Genomic DNA, 23,770 nt, shown 5'->3' with positions numbered 1-23,770 from the left:
TGATTATTTGGCCTTCTGAAAGCCATCATCAAGACTACAGTTTTCCAAATTGTATTTCATTAATTTTTGGTTGAATAAGCATATTCAGGGAGAGAACCCCATCTGCTGGTCTATAGAATTGTAACTGCCATCTGTAAGATACCAGTGTAGTAGTAGGTTAAGCAAAATAAGCCAGTCAGAGAAAAACAAGTATCACATGATCTCACTTATATGCGGAATCCAGTAAACAAAATAAACTGATTAACAAAATAGATCCAGAGACATGGAAGCAGGGAACAGACTTACAAATCTCAGAGGGAAAGGGGGTGGGTGGGGTGTGTGAAGAGATAAACCAAAGAACTTATAAGCATATATGCATAACTAATGGACACAGACAATAGTGTAGGGAATCGAGGGAGGAGGGGATCAATGAAGGAAAAAGGGACATCTGTAATACTTTCAACAATAAAGATAAATTAAAAGAATGAAAAGATACCAGTGTAAATCTACAAAAAGTGCCTTAAGCACTTAACCCTTTTGAAGGAAGTTCTTGAGCTTGGTGATGGTGAATTAACTTTACCTACAAATGAGTTCATTTCTTGTTGGGACAGAAATGAGTTCTGTATTTTCCCAACTGACCAGGCTCCTTGGTACTATTTATGCTCCTCATAATTTAAAAGTTGGGAAGCACTGTTGGAGCTGGTACCAATTCAGGGAGATTTGTAGAAATAGCTCTTGGTATGGCAGTTTAGCTGCTGCTATGTTCCACTGATTTGCTGTCTCCTTATTTCTTTCTACCTTACTGTCCTCCCTCTTTTATTCCTTCTATCCTGTTTTCCCAGGCTTTCTTCTCTGCTATCAAGCCTATGGCAGATAATGATCCATGTGTGCCTGTTTTTGTTTTTTTTCTTTAAAAACTTTTTTTTCTTTATTGATTTTAGAGAGAGAGGAAGGGAGAGGGAAAGAGAGGGAAACATTGATGAGAGAGAAAATCGATTGGCCAAGTCCTGCATGCCGCCCACCGGGGATTTGGCCCATAACCTGGGCATGTGCCCTGACCTGGAATTGAACTGGCAACCTCTTGATGCATGGGTTGATGCTCAACCACTGAGCCACACCAGCCGGGCTGTTTTTTTTCTATCATGGTAGCTATTCTCTTCCCCAGAGAATGCTATTTAGACTCTGCAGTATGATACATTCCGTGTTACTGGTTTGGGGTTTCATTTGTGTTCTACTATGGTTTCTTATTCTCTTCCCTGTTAAATATGAGAAAAGAGTTAAGAGTTAAGATAAATTGAAGAGGGAGTTAATTTACTCAACCCTTAATCCCTTAATCCTTCTCTGAGTTTAATACATTCACTAGACTGCGGAACCTATGCCAGCCTCCTGATACCTTCCTGCCTGTCATTCAAAGAGAGAGGTTAACTGGGGGAAAGAGCACTGTAAGAAGCATCTTTCTTTCTCTGGTGATTGCTGGAGAGGGATGTTGCATATAGAAAAGTATGGAGATGAAAGACCTGTATAGCGTACAGTCACCTTTTGATAACCTTTCAATCCTAGATCTAATCCACATTGAGGTGAGGTTCAAGCCTATATGTCCCAGTTAAAATACATCTTTGTTTCCCCCATCGCCCTTTTATTTTGAAAAATATCCTTCATATACAGATGAGAATAATCCAATTATGATAAGTTCAGTAGTTGTTAACATTTTCCCTCATTTGTATTTTTTTTTCAAAAAATGATAGGAATAGCTTGGCCGGTGTGGCTCAGTGGTTGAGCGTCAATCCATGCACCAAGAGGTCTCTGGTTCAATTCCCGGCCAGGGCACATGCCCAGGTTGCGGGCCAGATCCCCAATGGGGAGCATGCAGGAGGTGGCCAATTGATGTTCTCTCTTATTGATATTTCTATCTCTCTCCCTCTCCCTTCCTCTCTCTCTCAAATCAATAAAGAAAAAAAAAAAGCTAATGAATGCACATGGTAAATTTAGAATCACGAAGAACACAGTAAGAAGTCCCCCTTCCCTGATCCCTAGCCATCTAGTTTCTTTCCCCAGAGGCAACCAGTTACCAGTATTTGGATATCTTTGAGATATTCTATACATTTGGAAACATTTGTATGTAATATATTTTCTCCATACAAATTATTCTTCACTAGCTGCACTGGTCTATACTTTACATTTTTACTGTAATAGTCTTTCATTGAAATCTTTGTCAGTACATTTAGAACTACCTCTTTCTATTTAAAAATAATATTCTGACCCTGGCCGGTTTGGCTCAGCGATTAGAGCGTCGGCCTGTAGTCCAGAGAGACCTGGGTTCGGTTTCCACTAAGGGCATGTACCTCGGTTGCGGTTTGTCCCCGGCCCTGGTTGGGTCGTGCGGGTGGCAGCCACTCGATGTGTCCCTTTCATGTCAATGTTTCTCTCTTCCTCTCTCTCCCTCCTGCTCTGTCTGAACAAAAAATGAAAAAATGTCCTCGGGTGAGGATAAGAAAAAATAATAATAATTCTGTTGTATGGATATGCCAAAGGTATTTAACCAGGGCCTTACTAATGGATATTTAGGTTGTTTGGCTTCTTGTTATTACCAGAGTTAGAGTGAATATCTGTATTATGAACATATGTGAGATTATATCCATAGGATAAATATGTTGGAGTAGGGTGCTGGTCTCAAGGTATGTGCATTTGTCATTTTGATGGATAATGGTGAATTGACCTCTGTAGATACTGCAAGTTTATACTCCCACCAGCAAGGTATGAACAATGTATATATCATTTATGTGATGTTCAGTCTATATGAAAGTACATATAGGCATACCTCCTTTTGTTGCACTTTGTTTTATTGGGCTTTGCAGATAATGTGTTTTTACAAATTGAAGGTTTTGGCAACCCTGTATTGAGCAACTCTGTTGGCTCCACTTTTCAATAGCCTTTGCTTACATTGTGTTTCTGTGTCACATTTTGGTAATTCTCATGATATTTCAAACTATTTCATTATTATTATAGTTGTTTTGATCTGTGATGCTACTATTGAAATTGTTTTGGGCTCCACGTGCTGCATCCATAAGAAACAGTAAACTTAATCCATAAATGTTGTGTGTATTCTGGCTGCTTTATTGAACAGCATACCCTTATTTCTCTCCCTCTTCTTGGGCTTCTCTATTCCTTGACAGCAATATTGAAATTAGGTCCGTTAATAACCCTACAATGTTCTCTAAGTGTTCAAATGAAAGGAAGAGTTGCACATCTCACTTTAAATCAAAAGCTAGAAATGATTAAACAGTGATGAAGGCATGTTGAAAGCCACAATAGGCCAAAAGTTAGGCCTCTTGTGCCAGTTAGCCAACTTGTGAACACAAAGGAAAAGTTCTTGAGGGAAGTTAAAAGTGCTACTCCAGTGAATGAAAAGAAAGTGAAACAGCCTTTTTGCTGATACGGACAAAGTTTTAGTGATCTAGACAGAAGAAAAAACCAGCCACAACATTCCCTTAAGCCAAGGCTTAATCCAGAGCAAAGCCCTGACTATCTTCTATTCTATGAAGGCTGAGGGACCTGAGGAAACTTCAGAAGAAAAATTTGAAGCTAGCAGAGTTTAATTCATAAGGTTTAGGGAAAGAAGCCACCTCCAAGGTGAAGCAGCAAAGTGCTGTTGGAGAAGTTACAGCAAGTTATCCAGAAGATCTAGCTAAGATAATTCATGAAGGTAGCTGTACTAAACAGCAGATTTTCTGTAGACAGAACAGCCTTATATTGGAAGAAGGTGTCATCTAGGACTTTTATAGATACTGTAGAGAGGAGAAGTCAGTGCCTGGCTTCAAAGGACAGGTTGACTCTCTTGTTAGGAGCTAATGTAGTTGGTGGCTTTAATTTGAAGCCAGTGCTCATTTACCATTCTGAAAACCCTAGGGCCCTTAAGAAGTATGCGAAATCTACTCTTTGCCTGTGCTCTGTAAATGGAACAAGAATGCCTGGATGACAACCCATCTGTTTACAACATGATTTATTGAGTATTTTAAGCCCACCGTTGAGACATGCTAAGAAAAAAAAGATTCCTTTCAAAATATTACTTTTCACTGATGATGAACCTGGTCACCCAAGAGCTCTGATGGACCATGTCCAAGATTAATGTTACTTTGATGCCTGCTAGTCCATGATTATGTGTTGTATTTAGTTGTCATGTTCCATTAGTCTCCTTTAATTTGGAACAATTTCTTAGTCTTTTCTTTCTTTTGTATAGATTTTTTTTTGATTTCTCACTCAAGGATATGTTTTTATTGATTTTAGAGGAGGAAGGAAGAGAGAGAGAGAGAGAAACATCTATGTAAGAGAAACATTGCCTCCCACATGCGCTTTGACTGGGTGGCAAACCTGCAACCTAGGTATGCACCCTGACAAGGAATCAAACCTGTAGTCTTTTGGTGTGTGGGACGATGCTCCAACCACCTGAGCCACCCAGCCAGGGCTTGTGCAGAATTTTAATGTTCTGAAAGAGTACAGTCTAATCATATATAGAAAATTCATTGGTTTGGGTTTGTTGTTTACTCATGAGTAGAGTCAAGCTATCCATTTTTTGGCAGGAATATCGCAGGAATAATTCTTGGTATATCATCAGGAGGAATATGATGTCAGTCTATCCTATTGTTGGATAAACTTACTAGTAATTATTATAAATTGGTGTCTGCTGGGTTTCTTCACTATAAAATGATCATTTTTGCCTTTGTACTTATTAAGTATCTATGGGGAGATACTTTGAAACTATATAAATATCTTGTATTTAATCAGATTTTTATCCAGTAATTTCAGCTTTCATTGCCTAAATGTGATTATAGTGCTTGTTGTTGCCAAATGGTGATTTTCTAATTCCATCTGTATTTATTAGTTGACATTCAGCTGTAAGCAAGAGCTTTTCTTCTCCCCATTTATTTGTTAATTTTTACAGATTTATAAATTTCTATTTTATTTAATGGTTATAATCTGTTATTGTCATTTATTGTGATGCTCAGATTGCCTCAGATTTGACCATTGAATGCCCCTTTACAAGAGTTTCTGAGTTCTGTTGACAATTCCCATTAATCTTTGAGCACTTCTGTACTTTCTGCCACAATATGATCTTCCTTGTCCCAACTCTTAAAATTAGTCATGGGCCCTGATTCCTGTTAGTGGAGAATGAATGGTATTCAAAACCAAGATCTGAGCCCTAGTTATGCTTATTGATACTACGGTGTTACTGCTTTTAGCTCTTCCAGTGCTCAGAAATATGTATATGTATACACATACATATATGTAATACATATATTTTTTATATGTCTTTATTTATATTAGAAATCATGAGTTCATACAAATACTCCAATTCCAATTCACTGGCACAGAATTAAGTTTAGTCTTTACTCTTTCCAGTTTCAGCCACTTCTTTGATAGTGAAAAAATTGGTTATCTTTATCCTAAATATATTTAATTATTTACTAATTTCACTTGTAACCAGTCTACCAAAAACGGACCAAAATTAGTTGTAAATACTATGAAAAAAGGAGTTTGAGATTTAAAAATTTTACTTATTTATTTAGAGTGGAAAGGAGGGAGGGAGAGAGAAACATTGATGTAAGAGACACATTGATTGGTTGCCTCCTGCATGACCCCTACCAGAGCTGGGGATTGAACCTGCAACCCAGGTACATGCCCTTGATTGGGATTCAAACTCAAGACTCTATGGTCCTTGGGCTGACACTAACTGCTGAGCCAAACTGGCCAGGGTCAGTATGGACATTTTTAATTATGTTAATTCTTCCAATACATGAACAAGGTATATGCTTCTACTTTTTTATGTCTTCCTCTATTTCTTTTTTCAATGTCTTGTCTTTTACCACCTTGGTTAAGTTTATTCCTAGGTATCTTAATTTTTTTGTTGCAGTGGTAAAAGTGACTGTTTCTTTAGTTTCTATTTCTGAGTTTTCATGATTGGTATATAAAAATGTTATCAATTTCTGGATATTAATTTAGTATCCTGCTACTTTGCCAAATTCATTGATTAGATCTAGTATTTTTTTGGTGGAGACTTTAGGATTTTCTATGTACAATATCATGTCATCTGAGAATAATGACAGTTTTAATTCCTCCTTTCTAATTTGGATGTCTTTTATTTTTAATTTTTGTCTAATCGCTGTGACTAAGATTTCTAGTACTATGTAGAATAAGAGTGGTGAAAGTGGACATCCCTATTTTGTTCCTGTTCTTAAGGAAAATGCTTTTAGTTTTTGCCCATTGAGTATGATGTTGGTTGTAGATTTGTCATATATCGACTTTATTATATTGATGTATGATCTTTCTATTCCCACTTTGCTGAGAGTTTTAATCAAGAATGGGTGCTTGGTTTTGTCAAATCCTTTTCCACCATCTATCGATATGATCATATGATTTTTATCCTTCGTTTTGTTTATGTGGTATATCACATTTATTTTTTTATCCTCACCCGAGGACATCTTTCCACCCTTTGTTCAGATAGAGTGGGAGGGAGAGAGAGAAAGAGAGAGAGAAACATCAACGTGAAAGGGACACATCGAGTGGCTGCCACCCGCATGACCCAACCAGGGCCAGGGACAAACTGCAACCGAGGTACGCACCCCTAGTGGGAACCGAACCCAGGTCTCTCTGGACTGCAGGCTGACACTAACCACTGAGCCAAATCGGCCAGGGCATATTGGTCGTGGTGAATAATTTTTTTAATATATTGATGGATCCAATTTGCTAAGATTATGTTGAGGATTTTGGTGTCTATCTTCATCAGGGATATGGGCCTGTAATTTTCTTTCTTTGTAGTATCTTTATCTGGTTTTGGATTTAGGATTATGTTGGCCTCCTGAAAAGAGCTTGGAAGTCTTCTTTCCTCTTGAATATTTTGGAATAGTTTGAGACGGATAGGTGTTAGTTCTTCTTTGAATGTTTGGTAAAACTCCCCTGTGAAGCCGTTTGGATCAGGGCTTTTGTTTGCTGGGCATTTATTGATTACTGCTTTAGTTTCCTTAGTTGTTATTGGTCTTTCAGGTTTTCTGACTCTTCCTGATTGAGTTTTGGAAGACTCAATCATGTGGTTTATCTAGGAATGTCCATTTCACCTAGGTTGTCCAATTTTGACATATAATTGTTAATTGTGTTTTCTTACAATCTTTTATATTTCTGTGGTATCAGTTTTTGCTTCACCCCTTTCATTTCTGACTTTATTTAGGCCTTTTTTGTTTCTTGGTGAGTCTGGCTAAAGTTTGATCAATCTTGTTTGTCTTTTCAAAGAACCAGCTCTTGGTTTCATTGATCTTTTGTATTGTTTTCTTGGTTTCTATGTCATTTTTTTCTGCCCTGATATTATTTCCTTTCTTATACTTTGGATTTTTCTGTTTATTTTCTTTCTAAGTTTTTTAAGTTGTAGGATTAGGTAGTTTATTAGAAATTTTTCTTATTCCTTAGATAGGCCTGTAATGCTATGAACTTCCCTCTCAGCACTGCTTTTGCTGTGTCCCATAGATTTTGTGTTGTTGTGTGTCCATTTTCATTAGTTTCCAGGTAATTTTTAATTTCTTCTTTGATCCCATTGGTTAACCCATTCTCTGTTTAGTAACATGGTATTTAGCCTCCATGTATTTGAATGTTTTTGAGTATTTTTAGAGTAATTGATTTCTGGTTTCATGCCATTGTGATCTGAGATGTTCAATATGATTGAATTTGTAGAGACTTAGTTTGTGTCCTACTGAACATGTGGTTTATCTTTGAGAATATCTCATGTGCACTTGAGAAAAATGTATATTCTGCAGCTTTGGGGTGGATTGTTCTGTAAATAGCAGTTAAATCTATCTGATCTAGTTTATCATTTTGGGTCTTAGTTTCCTTGTTAATTTTTTTCTTGTTAATCCTCACCCAAGGATATTTTCTCATTGATTTTTTTTTTTTAGATAGAGTGGAAGGGAAGGAGGGAGAGAGAGAAAGAGAAACATTGATGTGAGAGAGACACATTGATTGGTTGCTTCCTACATGACCCTGACTGGGCCCAGGGATCAAACCTGCAACCCAGGTACATGTCCTTGATTGGGAATTAAACCTGCAACTCTGGTCTTCAAGGCAGCGCTCTAACTGCTGAACCAAACTGGTCAGGGTTTCTTGTTAATTTTTTGTCTAGAAAATCTATCCAGTGATGTCAGTGAGGTATTAAAGTCCCCTACTATTATTATATTACTGTTGATCTCTCCCTAGAAGTCCTCCAGAAGTGTTAAAATACGTTTTGGTGCTCCTATATTGGGTGCTTATATGTTTACCAGGTTATATCCTCTTGTTGGATCGATCCTTTTTTTTTTTTTAATCTTCACCCGAGGATATTTTCCCATTAATTTTACAATAGAGTGGGAGGCAGGGAGAGAGGAAGAGAGAGGGAGGGAGGGAAGGAGGGAGGGAGAGAGAGAGAGAGACATTGAGAGACATTGATGTGAGAGAGACACATTGATTGGTTGCCTCCTGCATTACCCCAACCAGGGCCAGGGATTGAACTATAACTGAGGTATGTGCCCTTGACTGGAATTGAACCCGTGGCTCTTTGGTCTGTGGGCTGATGCTCTAACCGCTAAGCCAAACCGGGCAGGGCTGGATTGATCCTTTTAATATTATGAAGTGTCCTTTATCTCTTATCATGGTCTCATTTTGAAGTCTAGTTTATCAGATATGAGTATTTTTTGTTTCCATTTGCATGGAAAAAAATTTTCCATTCCTTCACTTTTATCCTGGGTGAGTTTTTGTTCTGAGGTGGGTCTCTTGGACAACATATATATGGGTCATGTTTTCCTTCTTTTTTTTTTTTCTTTATTGATTTTTAGAGAGAGAGGAAGGGAGAGGAGAGAGAGATACAAATATTGATGAGAGAGAACATCGATTGCCTGCTTCCTTCATGCCCCCCACAACCTGGGCATGTGCCCTGACCAGGAATCAAACTGGCAACCTCTTGGTGCATGGGTCGATGCTTAACTATTGAACCACACCGGCTGGGCTATGGTTCATGTTTTCTTATCCATTCAGCTACCCTATGTCTTTTAATTGGAGCATTTAAGCCATTTATATTTAAGGTTATTATTGATAGGTTGTTATTTGTTGCCATTTTAATTCTTTTTTTTCTCCCTCACCTAAGGACATTTTTGCGTTTATCTTGAGATAGAGTGGGAAGGAGAGAGGGAGGCAGAGAGAGAGAGAGAGAGAGAGAGAGAAACATCGACTGGTTGCCACCCACATGGGCCAGGGACAAACTGCAACCAAGGTACATGACTTTAGCAGGAACCATACCTGGGCCTCTCTGGTCTGTGGACCGATGCTCTAACCGTCGAGCCAGACCAGCCAGGGCTGCCATTTTAATTCTTTATGCCTGTGTTCTTCTATCTCTATTTCTTCTTCTTACAACAATCCCTTTAGTATTTCTTGCAGTGCTGGTTTGGTGGTAGTAAACTCCTTTAGCCTTTTTTTAAATCTGCGAAGGACTCTGTATCATCAGCTGTGATGTCATATTTGTTTTGTTTGTTTTTTAAATTAAGTCTCTGGTTGAGCCCCTGTAATGAATATATTAAATAAGTACATTTTTGGTTAAAAAAAAATCTGCGCTCGCCCTGGCCGGTTTGGCTCAGCGGTTGGAGCCTTGGCCTGCGGTCTGGAGAGACCCGGGTTCGGTTCCCGCTAAGGGCATGTACCTCGGTTGCAGTTTGTCCCCGGCCCTGGTTGGTCGTGTGGGTGGCAGCCACTCGATGTGTCCCTTTCACGTCGATGTTTCTCTCTCTCTCTCTTCCTCTCTCTCCCTCCCACTCTATCTGAACAAAAAAATGGAGAAATGTCCTCGGGTGAGGATAAAAAAAAAAAATCTGTGCTCTTTATTTCACGTTCAATTTTGAATAGAGTGGTATTGTATTCAGTCCCTTGCTTTTCATTACTTTGTATAGTTCATGCCACTTCCTTCTGGCCTGCAGTGTTTCTATTGAGAAATCAGCTGACAGTCTAGTGGGAGCTCCCTTGTGGGTAACTTTCTGTCTCTCTCTTGCTGCTTTTTAGATTCTTTCTTTATGTCCCATCCTTTGTGCCTCAGTGGACTGAGTGTTGTCCCATGGACTGAGAGATCCTGGATTGATTCCTGGTCAGGGCACATGCCTGGGTTGTGGGCTCAATCTCCAGTAGGGGGTGAGCAGGAGGCAGCTGATCAATGTTTCTCTCTCACATGGGTGTTTCTATCTCTCTCTCCTTTTCTCTCTTTAAAAAAATCAATAAAAACATATTTTAAAAAAAGATTCTTTCTTTGTCTTTAACGTTTGCCATTTTAATTATGATGTGTCTAGCTGTGGGCCTTTTTGGGTAGATCTTGATTTACTCTTTGTGTTTTCTGGACTTGTATGACTTTTTCCTTTACCGGTTTTGGGTTGTTTTCTGCCATCATTTCTTTCTCCAATTCTTCTTCTTCTGGTACCCCTATGATGCAAATGTTGTTACATTTTGTATTGTCCCAATGCTCCCTTAACTCTCCTGCTTTTTAACTTTTTTTTTCCATTTGCTGTTCTAATTGGGTGTTTTTGTCTACTTTGTCTTCTAAATCACTAATGTGGTCTTCAGCTTCTTCTAATCTACTATTGAATCCTTCCAGGTTGTTATTTATTTCAGTTATGGCATTCTTCATTTCCACTTGATTTTTATTAATAGCTTATACTTGTTTTTTCTTACTGATGTAGTTTCTGCTGAGTTCTTTATAATTCTCATTAAGTTGCTTGTAATTCTCACTGAGTTGTCTGGGCATCCTTAAAACCATTACTTTGAATTCTTTATCTGACAAACAGCTTGCCTCCATTTCATTCAGTTTTTTTTTTTTTCTGGTGATTCCTCCTTTCATTTGGGAGTTGTTTCTTTGTCTCACCATTTTAGCAGTCTGGTTGTTCGGGGCCAGGTGTGGTACACTGGGACACCTAGGCAGATATGATGTGTATCAGATAAGACTGCTATGCCTCCCAGTCTTGGTGCGGTGTGGACTTCTTGTGGGAACTGGTAGAGTAGTCTCCTTGTTCTTCTAAGCTGGGAACTCTAGGAATTGCTTGTGTTGGTTATGTGGGCTCTCCTACTGAATTTGGATCTTGATTGCTGATGTTTGTTTATGGGTGGGCTCAGCTTTCAGGGTTGTTGACTGTGAGTCTCAACCCCAACCCTGTCGTGCCAACTGTTATATAAGTGCTGACAGAACAAAATAAGGTGAAACCGGACCAAACGAAAAAGAACCTAAAAAAATCAGCAACAACAAATAATAAAAACAACAACCTCAACCAAAAGATTTAAATACAAAGAAACAAACAGAAAACACACACATGCACACACATGAATTCAAGAAGGTGCAAGACTAAAAGAATTAAAGGAGGGGAAAAACAAGAATATGAAAGCAAAGAAGGCAGAGATCAGAAACAGGATAAGTATAAAGAATAAAAATTAGAAAGTAATCAATGAAATAATAATACTTTTAGAAAGTAATAATGCTAAATAAAATGAAGTATGTAATAGGAAAGTATAAAATGGGAAAAGCAAAAAAAAAAAAAAAAATGGAATTAAAAATGAAATTAAAAAAACACACACAGCTTGCCCTGGCTGGTTTGGTTCAGCGGCTAGAGCGTCGGCCTGTGGTACGGAGAGACCCGGGTTCAGTTTCCGCTAAGGGCACGTACATCGGTTGCAGTTTGTCCCCGGCCCTGGTTGGTCGTGCGGGTGGCAGCCACTTGATGTGTCCCTTTCACGTCGATGTTTCTCTCTCTCTCTCTCTCTCTCTCTCTCTCTCTTCCTCTCTCTCCCTCCCACTCTATCTGTACAAAAGTTGGAAAAATGTCCTTGGGTGAGGATAAAAAAAAAACACACACACACAGCTCACCCAGTGTGGCTGAGCAGTTGAGCCTTGAACCATGCACCAAGAGGTCTCTGGTTCGATTTCCTGTCAGGGCACATGCCCAGGTTGTGGGCCCATCACCAGTGGGGAGCATGCAGGAGGTGGCCAATCGATGTTCCCTTTCATTGATGTTTCTATCTCTCCCTCTCCCTTCCTCTCACTCTCTCATCAATAAAGAAAAAAATTTTTTTTTAAACATACACACACACAAACACCACCACCATAACAACAAAAAATCTTGGATCTACTATTTGTGTACCTCACTGGATTTTGCTCTGATGTTGGATCTGGCCCCTTGATGTGTTAATTCCCTGTCCTCTTGGGCAGTTCTCTGGTACAGGCTAATGTGAATTGCTTTCCCTGCCTGGCCCTGGGCCACCTGGCTGAAGCCCTCCAGGGCAGGACCCCAAGTAGTACAGCGGGCGGGGCTTCCCTAGTTGAGAGGCTGGGTCCACTTCAGAGCTCACCCCTTGAAGGTATTTGTTCTCGGCTGCTTTCCCTTCCCCCATGGCACTGGCTATGCAGGGTGTACAGTCTGGTTAAGGTGGTTTAAACAGTTTTGCATACGAGGTCGTGCCTGTATCTTGCAGGAGGAGCAGGCATTCGCTTCCTCTCCCAATGCCTCAGCTCTGCCTGGGTTGCTGGTATCCCCTGGTCACTGTCCCAAGCAGGGGAGTATAGAAAAAAACAGGAAAACAAAACAAAAAACTGCTCTGCTTGGTTCTCTAATCTTTCAGCAGGGCCACTATTGCTGGGCAGGGCTTCTTCCCAGGCTCCCACCTGGCCAGACATCTGAATCCCCAGTGCTACCTGCCCCAGCCGCTGGGTGCTGATTTCCAGCCCAGAGCTGTTCCACCGGTAGGGGAAGAGATGTCTCCTGTTCAGTCGAGGTGGGGGAGGATCATGCCTTTTTCCCAGGGCACTCTGACTAGCCCCTGTGTAAGTTCTTTCACCGAATAATCAGCCCCTCAGATTCATGGCTGGGTGATCCGCACAAGGCTGGACCTCTGCAGGTCCAGAGTTCTGCTTTGCAGAACTTTGCAGCACCAGCTTCCCTGGTTGGTGTAATGGAGCACTCGCTTTTAGCCCGGGATAGTGCTGTCTGAGTCCCCCAGTTGGCTGAATCACTTCTGATTCTCACTGTGATGCTCCGATGCTATGCTCTGTGAGCATCCCTTCCCTTCTCTGTGCTCTTGTTTGGGGATCTCTCTGTGGGGATGAGTCCTGCCACTCCCAGGGGCAGGGGCTATGCTGCCACGCCTTCCCTCCAGCTTTCTACCTGCACTGTGCAGCTGTCCCCTCTCCAGCTCCGGCTTGCAGTGTTTCCAATCAGCTGTTTTCAGGTGGTTTTTCAAGTTGAATGCTCTGCAGTTTAGTCTCAAGTTTGGTCTGTGCTAGGAGCAAGAGGATGGAAGTTTCTTAAGCTTTAGCCATCTTGCCTATTTGAATTTTTTTTTTTTTTGGTATGTGCCCCTAGCGGGAACCGAACCTGGGACTCTCTGGTCTGTAGGCTGACGCTCCAACTGCTGATCCAAACTGGCCAGGGCCTTATTTGAAATTTTTAAAAATAAGTTTTTATTTTTTAATTTCACTTGACATACAATATTATATTAGTTTCAGGTGTACAACCCAGTGATTAGACATTTATATAACTTATGAAGTGATCACCACAATAAATCTTGTACCCATCTGACACTGTACATAGTTATTACAATGTTATTAACTATGTTTCCTCTGCTGTACTTTACATCCCCATTACTGTTTTGTAACTACCAATTTGTACCTCATAATCCCTTCATCTATTTCACCCACCTGTCCTTTCCCCTTCCATCTGGCAACCATTAAAATAGTCTCTGTGTCTATGTGTCAGTTTCTGTTTTGCTTGTTTAGTTTGTTTTTAGATTCCATATATAAGTGAAATCATATGGTGTTTGTCTTTCTCTGTCTGACTTATTTTGCTCAGTACAATACCCCTTAGGTCCATCCATGTTTTCCAGATGGTAAGATTTCATTCTTTTTTATGGCTGAGTCATATTCTATTGTTGATATGCATCACTTCTTCTTTATCCATTCATCATTGATGGACACTTAGGTTGCTTTCAAATCTTGGCTATTGTAAATATGTCCTTTTGATTTAGTATTTTGGGTTCTTTGGATAAATTCCCAGAAGTGGAATTGCTAGTTCTTTATTTTTTTCTTCAGATATATATTTTTAAATCCTCAACTGAGGATATGTTTATTGATTTTAGAGAAAGAGGAAGGGTGGAGGGGAGAAAGAAACATTGATGTGAGAGATAAACATTGATTGGCTGCCTCCCTTACATGCCCTGACCAGAGATCAAACCTGCAACCTAGGTGTGTGCCCTGACTAGGAATTGAACCTGCAACCTTTTATTGTAGAAGATGATGCTCCAACAAACATAGCCTCCTGACCAGGGCCTGGCTCCTTCTTTATCTCTTGTTATAGCCTTTGTTTTAAAGTCAGTTTCGTCTGGTATAAGTATTGCTACCCTAGCTTTTTTTTTTTCTTTTCATTTCCATTTTCGTGCAATATCTTTTTCCATCTCTTAACTTTCAGACTGTGTATCTTTTGATCTGAAGTGAGTCTCTTTTAGGCAACATATGTAAGTATCCTGTTTTGTTATCCATTCATCCACTCTATGTCATTTGACTGAAGCATTTAACCCATCTGTATTTAAAGTAATTGTTGATAGATATGTATTTATGGCCATTTTATTATTCACATTTTTAAAAATCTTTTCTCTTCCTTTTTTTTTCCAAGAAGACTCTTTAACATTTCTTGTAATACTGATTAGGTGGTAATGAACTCCTTTAGGTTTTTCTTGTCTGGGAAGCTCTTTATTTGTTCTTTGATTCTATTTATTCATTTTTTTTTTTTCATCCTCACCCGAGGACATTTTTCCATTTTTTGTTCAGGTAGAGTAGGAGGGGGAGAGAGGAACAGAGAGAGAGAGAAACATCGACGTGAAGGGACACATCGAGTGGCTGCCACCCGCACGACCGACCAGAGCTGGGGACAAACTGCAACCGAGGTACATGCCCTTAGCGGGAACCGAACCCGGGTCTCTCGGGACCGCAGGCCGACGCTCTAACCGCTGAGCCAAACCGGCCAGGGCTTATTCATTTTTTTTTATCCTCACCCAAGGACATTTTTGCATTTATCTTTAGATAGAGCAGGAGGGAGAGAGGGTGGGAAGGAGAGAGAGAGAAACATCGATGTGAGACAGACACATCGAGTGGTTGCCACCCACACGACCCCAACCGGGACTGGCGATAAACTGCAACTGAGGTACGTGCCCCTAGCGGGAACTGAACCTGGACTCTCTGGTCTGCAGGCCAACGCTCTAACCGTTGAGCCAAACCGGCCAGGGCTGTTCTTTGATTCTAAATGATAGCTTTGCTGGGTAGAGTAATCTTGGTTGTGGGTCCTTGCTTCTCATCACTTTGAATATTTCCTGCCAATCCCTTCTGGCCTGCTAAGTTTCTGGTGAGAAATCAGCTGACATTCTCATGGGAGCTCCTTATAGGTAACAAACTGTTTTTCTCTTGCTACTTTTAAGATTCTCTTTGTCTTTAAGATTTGGCATTTTAATTATGATGTGTCTTGGTGTGGTCCTCTTTGGGTTCATCTTGTTTGGGACTCTGCTGTACCTGAACTTGTGTGTCTATTTCCTTCACCGGATTAGGGAAGTTTTCATTCATTATTTTTTCATACAAGGTTTCAATTCATTGCTCTCTCTTTCTCTTCTGGCAATCCCATGATATGAATGTTGTTATGCTTGATGTTGGCTACTTAAACTAATTTCCTATTTTGGATTCTTTTCTTTTTTTGCTGTTCCGATTTGTTGTTTTCAGCTTCCTTGTCTTCCAAGACACAGATTTGATCTTCTGCTTCATCTACTCTACTGTTGATTCCCTGTAATATATTTATTTCAGTTATTGTATTCTTCACTTCTGACTGGTTCTTTTTTATATTTTCTATCTCCATTTTTATGCTTCCCATCTCTTCATTTAAGTTCTCAGTAAGTTCATTTACTCTTCCCCTAAGACCATTGAGCATCCTTATAACTAGTGTTTTGAACTCTGCATCTAGTAGATTGCTTGTTTCCATTTTGTTTAGTTCTTTTTTTTGAGTTTTGTTCTATTTTTTCATTTGGGACATGTTTCTTGGTCTCTTTATTTTGGTTGCCTCCCTTATTTCTTTCTAGGTAGAGTTGCTATGTCTCCTGGTCTTGGTAGAGTAGCTTTATGTGGTAGTTCTCCTATAGGGCCTAGTGGTATAGCCTCCTCAGTCATTCTAGCTAGACACTCCAGGTGCATTCCTCATGTGGGCTATGTGCACCCTCCTGTTATAGTTGAGCCTTGATTGCTGTTGTCACGTCAGTGGGTGGATTTTTTTTTTCTCAGGCTGATCTGCTTGGAGGACTGGCCATGACCACAGAGGATCTGATGTGCAGGGGTCGACCTCATGAAGCAGGACTCTCTTCAGCTGGGCTCTATTTTCACTGCGTTCACCTTTTTTTTTGCAGGTATTGCTCTTGGAGTTGTTTGTGTGGTGCTCTGGCATGGTCTGAAGCTGTCCAATGGGTAGGCTGGCTCTGGGCCCTCCTGGGTATTATAGGCCAAGGTCAGCCCTGTCTGGAGCCAACCGGCATGAGCTACATACTGATAGCTGCTACTTGTGCTAGGCCTGGATGTGTCTGGGAGAGGTCAAGCTGTGAACCAAGGTTGGTTGATGCTAGGTCTGGGCCTGGGGCAGCTTAACAAGAGGTACAGGGCAGTCTGAGGCCAGTTACTACTTGTTTGGTGTTTGTGAGCCTTTGAGAAATTTTAGTAAATTCTATTTAGCATGAACCAAGATAGGCAATTTGTATGGACAAGCCACTGGAAACAGCTTTGGTGGGCCTGCAGATTGGGTGTGGCAGGGCCTCAGGGAATCAGCAGGGCAGGGTAAAGAGTGTTAGCCAGGTTGATGAAGACTCAGATATGGCACCTACCTGCCAGCTGTATGTGGGCAGGGCATAGCAAAGGAACAATGGCCTTTGGCAGCACTTGTGTCTGGGAGAAAGCTGTTGTTCCTTCAGCTCTTGCCTTAAAGACAAACAATTCAGCTCCTCCCCATATGTCCCTGATGCCTTTCTGGTTGTTTACCCAGTGCTGGAGCTCAGAGTGAGTTTAATTCTGTGAGTGGGCCCTTTAAGAGAAATGCCTGGGACTCCAGAAACCCTTTGTCTCACTCAGCTACAATCTCCACTGGTTTTTCTAGCCAGAGTTATGGGGACTTTTCTTCCCAGCACTGGAACCCTATGCTGGGGGTCCCTGCTACTTGGGGGGTGGGGGGATCTCTGCAGTTGACATAGCCCTCCTGATTTTTAACTACCACACTTGCGTTTGAGGGCAGCCCTATCTGCATCTCTGACCCTCTTACCAGTCTTGATATGGTTTTTCTTTATACTGTATTCTTAGTTACAGGACTTCTGTTCAGCAAGATTTCATGTTGTTCTGAATGGTAGTTGTTCTGTAGTTTAATTGTAATTTTGAAGTGGCAATGAGAGCATGAGAGTACTGCATTTACCTATGTCACCACCTTGACCAGAGCGATAATGCAGTTCTGTGGTGTAGATACATGCCCTCCATTTGCCTTCCCTCACAGCTATTGATGTGTGTCCAAAGATTTGGACTTGATTCTTGGCTAGATTTGTATACTATTTGGACAGGTTCTTGGTTAATCTGTACTTCAGGATTATTCTTCCTTAAAATAATAGCTAAGGAATAGTGCACACAGTTCACTTGGCGTGGGAAGTTATGCCCTGGCTGCTCTGCTCTGTGGCAGGAGTTGATGCCATTGCTGCTTCTGCCAGCCAAGCTCTCTGAAAGTTCACATATAACTTGCCTTCTCCAAAACTTTACTTATCGCCTACTGTTGACAGGAAGCCTTACCGATAACACAGTTGATTCACACATATTTTGTATGTCATATGTATTATACACTGTATTCTAATAAAATAAGCAGAGAAAATAAAATGTTAAGAAAATTATAAGGAAAATACATTTTTAACACTGTTTGTATTTATTGAAAAAAGCTGCATATAACTGGAACCATGCATTTCAAATCTGTTGTTCAAGGGTCAACTAATTTTGTTTTACTTGCTCTTTTCATCATATGTTTTGGAGCTTGTATGTCAATAAGTAGAAATCTGCCTCTTTCATTTTAATGCTGCCTAGTGTAGACCATAGTACAGTAAAAATAATATAAAGGGAGCCATATTAAAATGGAGTTGGAGCTGTCATCTCAGAGGAACTGCCTTGCCTGTCTTATTCCTCAAACCTTTAGAATGTTAAAACTGGGCAAAATAATATTTTGTCTGAGCCTAAAGCAACATTGTGTTCCAAAGAACTATTTGCAAAGATAACAAGAAAGCATTTATTATGACTACTGTACTGAAAATTAAAGACATTTTTAAGAATCAGCATCACTATATTAGCTTATCAGCACCAACAGAAATTTATTCTTTAGCTTATTAGCACCCTTGCTTCTGTCCATGTTATTATTCCCCTTTTCTGTCTCATAAATACTCTTCGCCCTCACCTCCTAATTGGAAGACTTTGGGTTTCTGCCTGAATCATTGCTTCTTGAATAGCTATTGTGCTTCTCAGATAAATGCTTGTTGCCTCTTACTTTGGTCATTTATTTTTAGGATAACAGTTTTGGAAGGTTTTACACATGTAAAATATTAATGGATACTCCCAGATCGATGTCCAGAATGCCATATTACACTTTTGTTAACAGTACAGAAGAGTGCTCTTTGCCCTGCCACTCTTGACATTTTCAGTCTTTAAGAATTTTGCCAATCTTATGGATGAAAATCATTTTTGGTATACATTTTCTTGATAATTTAGTATTTAGTAAGGTTGAATGGTTTTTTATATTTTTATTAGTGTTTTGTTTCTTAGTACACTATCTGTATTTCTTCCAAAAATAACAAAGTATTATTTAAAGACAGTACATATATTGTGTTCTCGTTTTTCTTTGAGTACCTGTGGTCAGGTTGCTGAGGCGGGTCAGTTTTCTAATTCCCATCTGTATGGACAAGAATCATTTGCATTATTATTTGCAACAATTTATTGAGCAATAAAATTTCCCAAAGGCGATGAAAGACTAGTACTACTAACAAATCAAATTACTCAGTAGGTTATGCCAGACAACAAACACCTAGCATTCTATAGAACATCCAGCAGTCTTTCATTTTTTCCTGATGGATACACATTTAAAGTTTCTTGCACATTGTGTGGCTCATGATAAGAACTCAGTACATTTAATTTGCTTCTCCTTCATTGAAAGAATGAAAAACAAGGAATTGAAAATTTATGGCATTTCTGCAGAATTACACTTTCCTGGATAGGGAGGGGCTATATCAGCTAGATTCCCATTTGTTTTCCTTGGGCCTGGCGTAGTGCTTGGGAGCATTTTTAATGGGCATTCAGTAATTGTTTGGTCGAATGGAACTGTGTTCAAATATGTTCTAATTCATTCTTCTATCTGGATAAGCATGTATATATCAGGGGAAAATAGGCTTATTTTGCTTACATTGCTTATCATATTTTCAGACAGGGATTAGAAAATATATTCTAAGCATGCAAACTGGTACCCTTGCAAATGACTAGACTAGCTGTTTCCTTTCATAGTTGAAATTCTGTGAGTATACCTAAATAAAAATCCCAACCCTTAATAATAGCAAATGAGATTTTGTTGTGTGTAGTCTTAAGGCAAGATTATGTTGTTCTCACTGTGGATGGTGATTTTTACACATGATAGAGCAGGCTCGCTTATTCACACGTTACAGCTAGAATAATACGTTACTTTAAAACATATTTTTATCTGCTTTTTAGATTCAGTGTTCGACAAAAATTTCTTAAGTAATTGAAAAAAAAAACCAACACAGTGGATACTGTAGATTGTAAAATGAAGGAGAAGCTTAGCTTTACTGTGAAGTCTGAGTCTGGGTGTAACCTAACTAGCTAGAGGATATGCATTTCCTGATTGACAGCAGGACCAGCATTATGCAGATTTTGTAAGAGAGAATAGCAGCTCAGAAACAGTGATTAAGGGCCCTGCTCAGTAGGAATCACTACATTCACCACTCATATCTTTAGTTTTTTTTTTTTCCTGTCTACTGGATTTGTAAACAAATAGGACAAAACAATTCCTCATTTGTTTTTATTGAAGTGATACTGCAATGCAGTTTCAGTCTATCAGCTAGGCATACATATATGGAAATCTGATATTCTCACCAAATTAGCTAATTTTTAGCTGTGTTCCATGCTTATCTCTAGACCTTTGTGTATTAAATTCTATCTTGAGCTGTTCTCCTTTATACACAAGTGTGTTTTGCTTGTGCCTTCCTGTCTTTTTCAGTGAGAAGCTTTATGTAGGTCAGGCTTGGCTTAAGCAGATTTCCTGAACCTGCGTCAGCTTAAGCTGGAGGAATTTTAATAAACCCTCCCCTGTAGGCGTGGGCCTAAATGAGGCTAGCCTAGTTAAGCCTGATCTTTTTCCGTTTGTGAAAAGAAGCAGAGAGCTGAAGGCTGCATGGTGGTTTCAGAAACTGCCTACTTAATTTGAAAAGAACAATGGTAGGAAAGGCTAGATCTTCCAATTTTACCTTATCTGAAAAGCTTGATTTGCTAAAGCTTGTGAAGCCATATGTGAAAATTCTCGAAGAACACACTAATAAACATTCAGTAATAGTGGAAAAGAATAGATGTTGGGATATTATAGCAGTTAACTATAATGCAATTGGAGTAGACCGCCCTCCTCGAACAGCGCAGGGCCTACGCACCCTTTACAAAAGGCTCAAAGAATATGCCAAACAGGAGCTATTGCAGCAAAAAGATACCCAATCAGATTTTAAAAGCAATATTTCTGAGCCAACCAAGAAAGTTATGGAGATGATTCCCCAGATTTCCAGTTTTTGCCTGGTAAGAGACAGGAACCACATACAAAGGTAAGCTTTATTTTATTTTGTTGTGGAAAATTATGGCGCCTCCTATCTATTGGGCTTTGGCTTAGTTGTGATAGAGATATGCATAGTAAGCATCCCCACGAGGGAGTAATGAATAGTGTCTTTGTTTTGCATTCTAAAAAAAGAAAAGTGAGGCTATAAAGAATTTTTCTGCTGCATTTCATTTAAGCCACTTTTTATTGTCTTCCCTTCCCCCTTCCTTCTGTAGTTTCTAAAAAGTAAAGGTTAGGGAGGAATAAATGGGATGAAATTTGTGACATCACCTCATAAACTTTTTGGGCTTTAAAATTAAATTATTTAATTAGCTGAGAGAGAGAGACCTTTTAAAATTTCACTTAAGATTATATTTCATTGGAATTTTCAGTTTCATAAGAAGTTAGTTGCAGGAGAAATGGAACCCTTTCTTTTATACGAAATTGTCACTGTCCCCACTTATTGAATATTTTTTTAGCTAAAAAACTAAAATCAATAACTAACTAAACTTACTAATGGTGTTATTGCATATATTAAGACAGTTTGCATTATTTTTCTAACTTATGTTTAAAATAAATAATACAAGGAAAGGAGTTAATGCCTAATTAGGGATTCAGATTATTTAATAAAATTCAAAGTGTTTGTGTTTTTATTAATTAATGATATAATTTCACTTTGATCTTGGGTCACATAGGACAGGGCAGATTTTCACAAATTGCTTTGCAAGGATACCAAACTGAATTTTAATATACCAATAAGAGCAACTGGTTCATAAAATGTTAGAAAAAAATTTTTTTTTCTTTTTGGTTAAATTTATGCTCTACATAACTATTTGCCTGGAAATCTACTATCTTACTACTAATTCAAATTTTAACCCCTGGCAAAAGATAAAAATGGCAGCTACAGTCTTCTGAACTGTTTAGGGTAATATAAACAAGTTGTAAACTTCTTGTTAGTTGAGGGACCTCTCAAACAAAACTTTACCATGTACTTTCCTATTAGTGGAGTCATTATAAGCAAATTATTGATATCTGTGAAATATTTTTGAAGTTAGGAGAGAAACGGGAAAAAGCCTTTTAGCCAATATATTTGTTATTTTGATAATTTACAGAGATAATTTTTTGAGCCCAGCTTCTTCTATATACTGCTAATTTCTAGTTGATAGCATAGTAAAAAAAGATCACTAGTGGGAATCGGGACATGGATACACAGTGTATTATATCATGGGACCACTGCTTAAAATGTTCACTGTGATGATAGATGATTAAATCTTAAAATGCTGAATGTTGAAAAAACTCCACAGTAAGACTGTTTTATACTGTGTTGCTTATAACATTTTTTTTTCTCTTCAAACCATAGGGAAAAGTGACTTTGGCATTTCAGATATAAAACCATTTTTTGGGAATAAAGTATAGGCTTTTATAATTTGAAAACTATACACAGAAACTGTAGTTCTAATTAGCTGAATATTTTAAAAATATAGTGAGTATGGAAGAGAAATAAGATACAAGTATCTGTTTATATTTTGACCATTTTTATGTGTGTGTATTTTACATACACAATCTTTTGGGACAACAGCATTTCTCTGATAGAAGGAATTAATTGATTTGCATAGTTTTATACCTAATATTTAAACAATAACAATTTTTCATATTTTAAAGTGAAGACTATTAGAAATAAGCCATTTAAATGCTTGCTTATGTTAGTGTCTATACTGCCATTTTTCTATATTAGTGTTTTCATTTAATATATTTATATATTGTGTTTATATTTATTTGACATTATCTTGAGTCTTAATCTCAGAAGTTAATAATTATTTTATAATTTTAATTATGCTTTTATATAAATGTGCCTGTTAATCTCACCAAACTCTTCATTCTTAATCAGGAAAGTCTTAGTGTTTATATTATTTAAATGTATTTAAAAATATACACCTATTTGGTAAGGTTATCCCTATAGCACATTGATTTATGTCCTTATTTTTACTTCTTTCTGATATCAAATTATATTTTGTATTTTTGTAACCCACTTGATCCTTAAAATCCATATTTATAAATTTAGAAGTCCTTCTGTTTATAATTTTTGTGACTTTCTCTAAACCACTTTTTATGTAATAACCTTACTTGTAATGTTTCAACTAAAATGGAATGGAATATTCCAGATATAAGGCATATTTTTTATTCACATAAAAGTATAATGTTTATGTCTACTTGTATTATACTCTACATACTAATTTGGAATAGTAATTGTGTAGGTTTTAAAATTTAATTTTCATCTGTAGTTTTAATATTTTTTCATTCTAGGTTTTAGAGTTGTTAATGAAAGCACATCTTACGAATTTGAATTACATTTCTATTGTTTTGCTTTTGAAAATCATAAGATGATAAAAAAAGTTAAGGATGAAAATGAATTTATGTAATCTACAAATAGGTTTTCCATAACATACTATATGTCTTATTATTTCATTTGTATCCGTTAGACAAATATCTGATATTTTTGGCAATTTAATGCCATTAGTAAGTGACATGGCAATTTTAAAGTTTTTCCTATTTTCTACTTCAACTTGTTTCAGCATAGTAATCATCTATGTAGAATATATCTTAACTATGTTATTTATCATTTGTAAAATGTTCTCTAAATAATGTTAACATAGCACTTTCCCATTAGTATTCCAATAATCTTGTTCTCCTTTCTAACTTTTATTAAGTTAGAAGCAAAAATTAAAAAATAACTCTCACCCGAGGACATTTTTCCATTTTTTGTTCAGGTAGAGTGGGAGGGAGAGAGAGGAACAGAGAGAGAGAGAGAGAGAGAAACATCGATGTGAAAGGAACACATCGAGTGGCTGCCACCC

At 38.4% G+C, this 23,770-nt stretch overlaps 1 protein-coding gene across 5 annotated transcripts in view; it reads left to right on the top strand.

The window, feature by feature from the left end:
* The window catches only part of RAD54B (RAD54 homolog B), a 97,908-nt gene that overhangs the window by 16,490 nt on the left and 57,648 nt on the right, over positions 1-23,770 (top strand). Inside the window, exon 2 of one of the 5 annotated variants that reach the window (XM_036263968.1) lies at positions 16,450-16,647. The exons of the other annotated variants lie outside the window; for them this stretch is intronic. The gene's annotated coding sequence lies outside the window, so the exon portion shown is untranslated. The remainder of the gene's footprint in view (positions 1-16,449; positions 16,648-23,770) is intronic. 5 annotated transcript variants of the gene reach the window in all.

Source organism: Molossus molossus, unplaced genomic scaffold (assembly GCF_014108415.1).
Source record: "Molossus molossus isolate mMolMol1 unplaced genomic scaffold, mMolMol1.p scaffold_m16_p_16, whole genome shotgun sequence".
Taxonomy (NCBI): Eukaryota; Metazoa; Chordata; class Mammalia; order Chiroptera; family Molossidae; genus Molossus; species Molossus molossus.
Note: the sequence above shows the minus strand (reverse complement) of the source record. Positions and strands in the feature narration are given on the sequence as shown.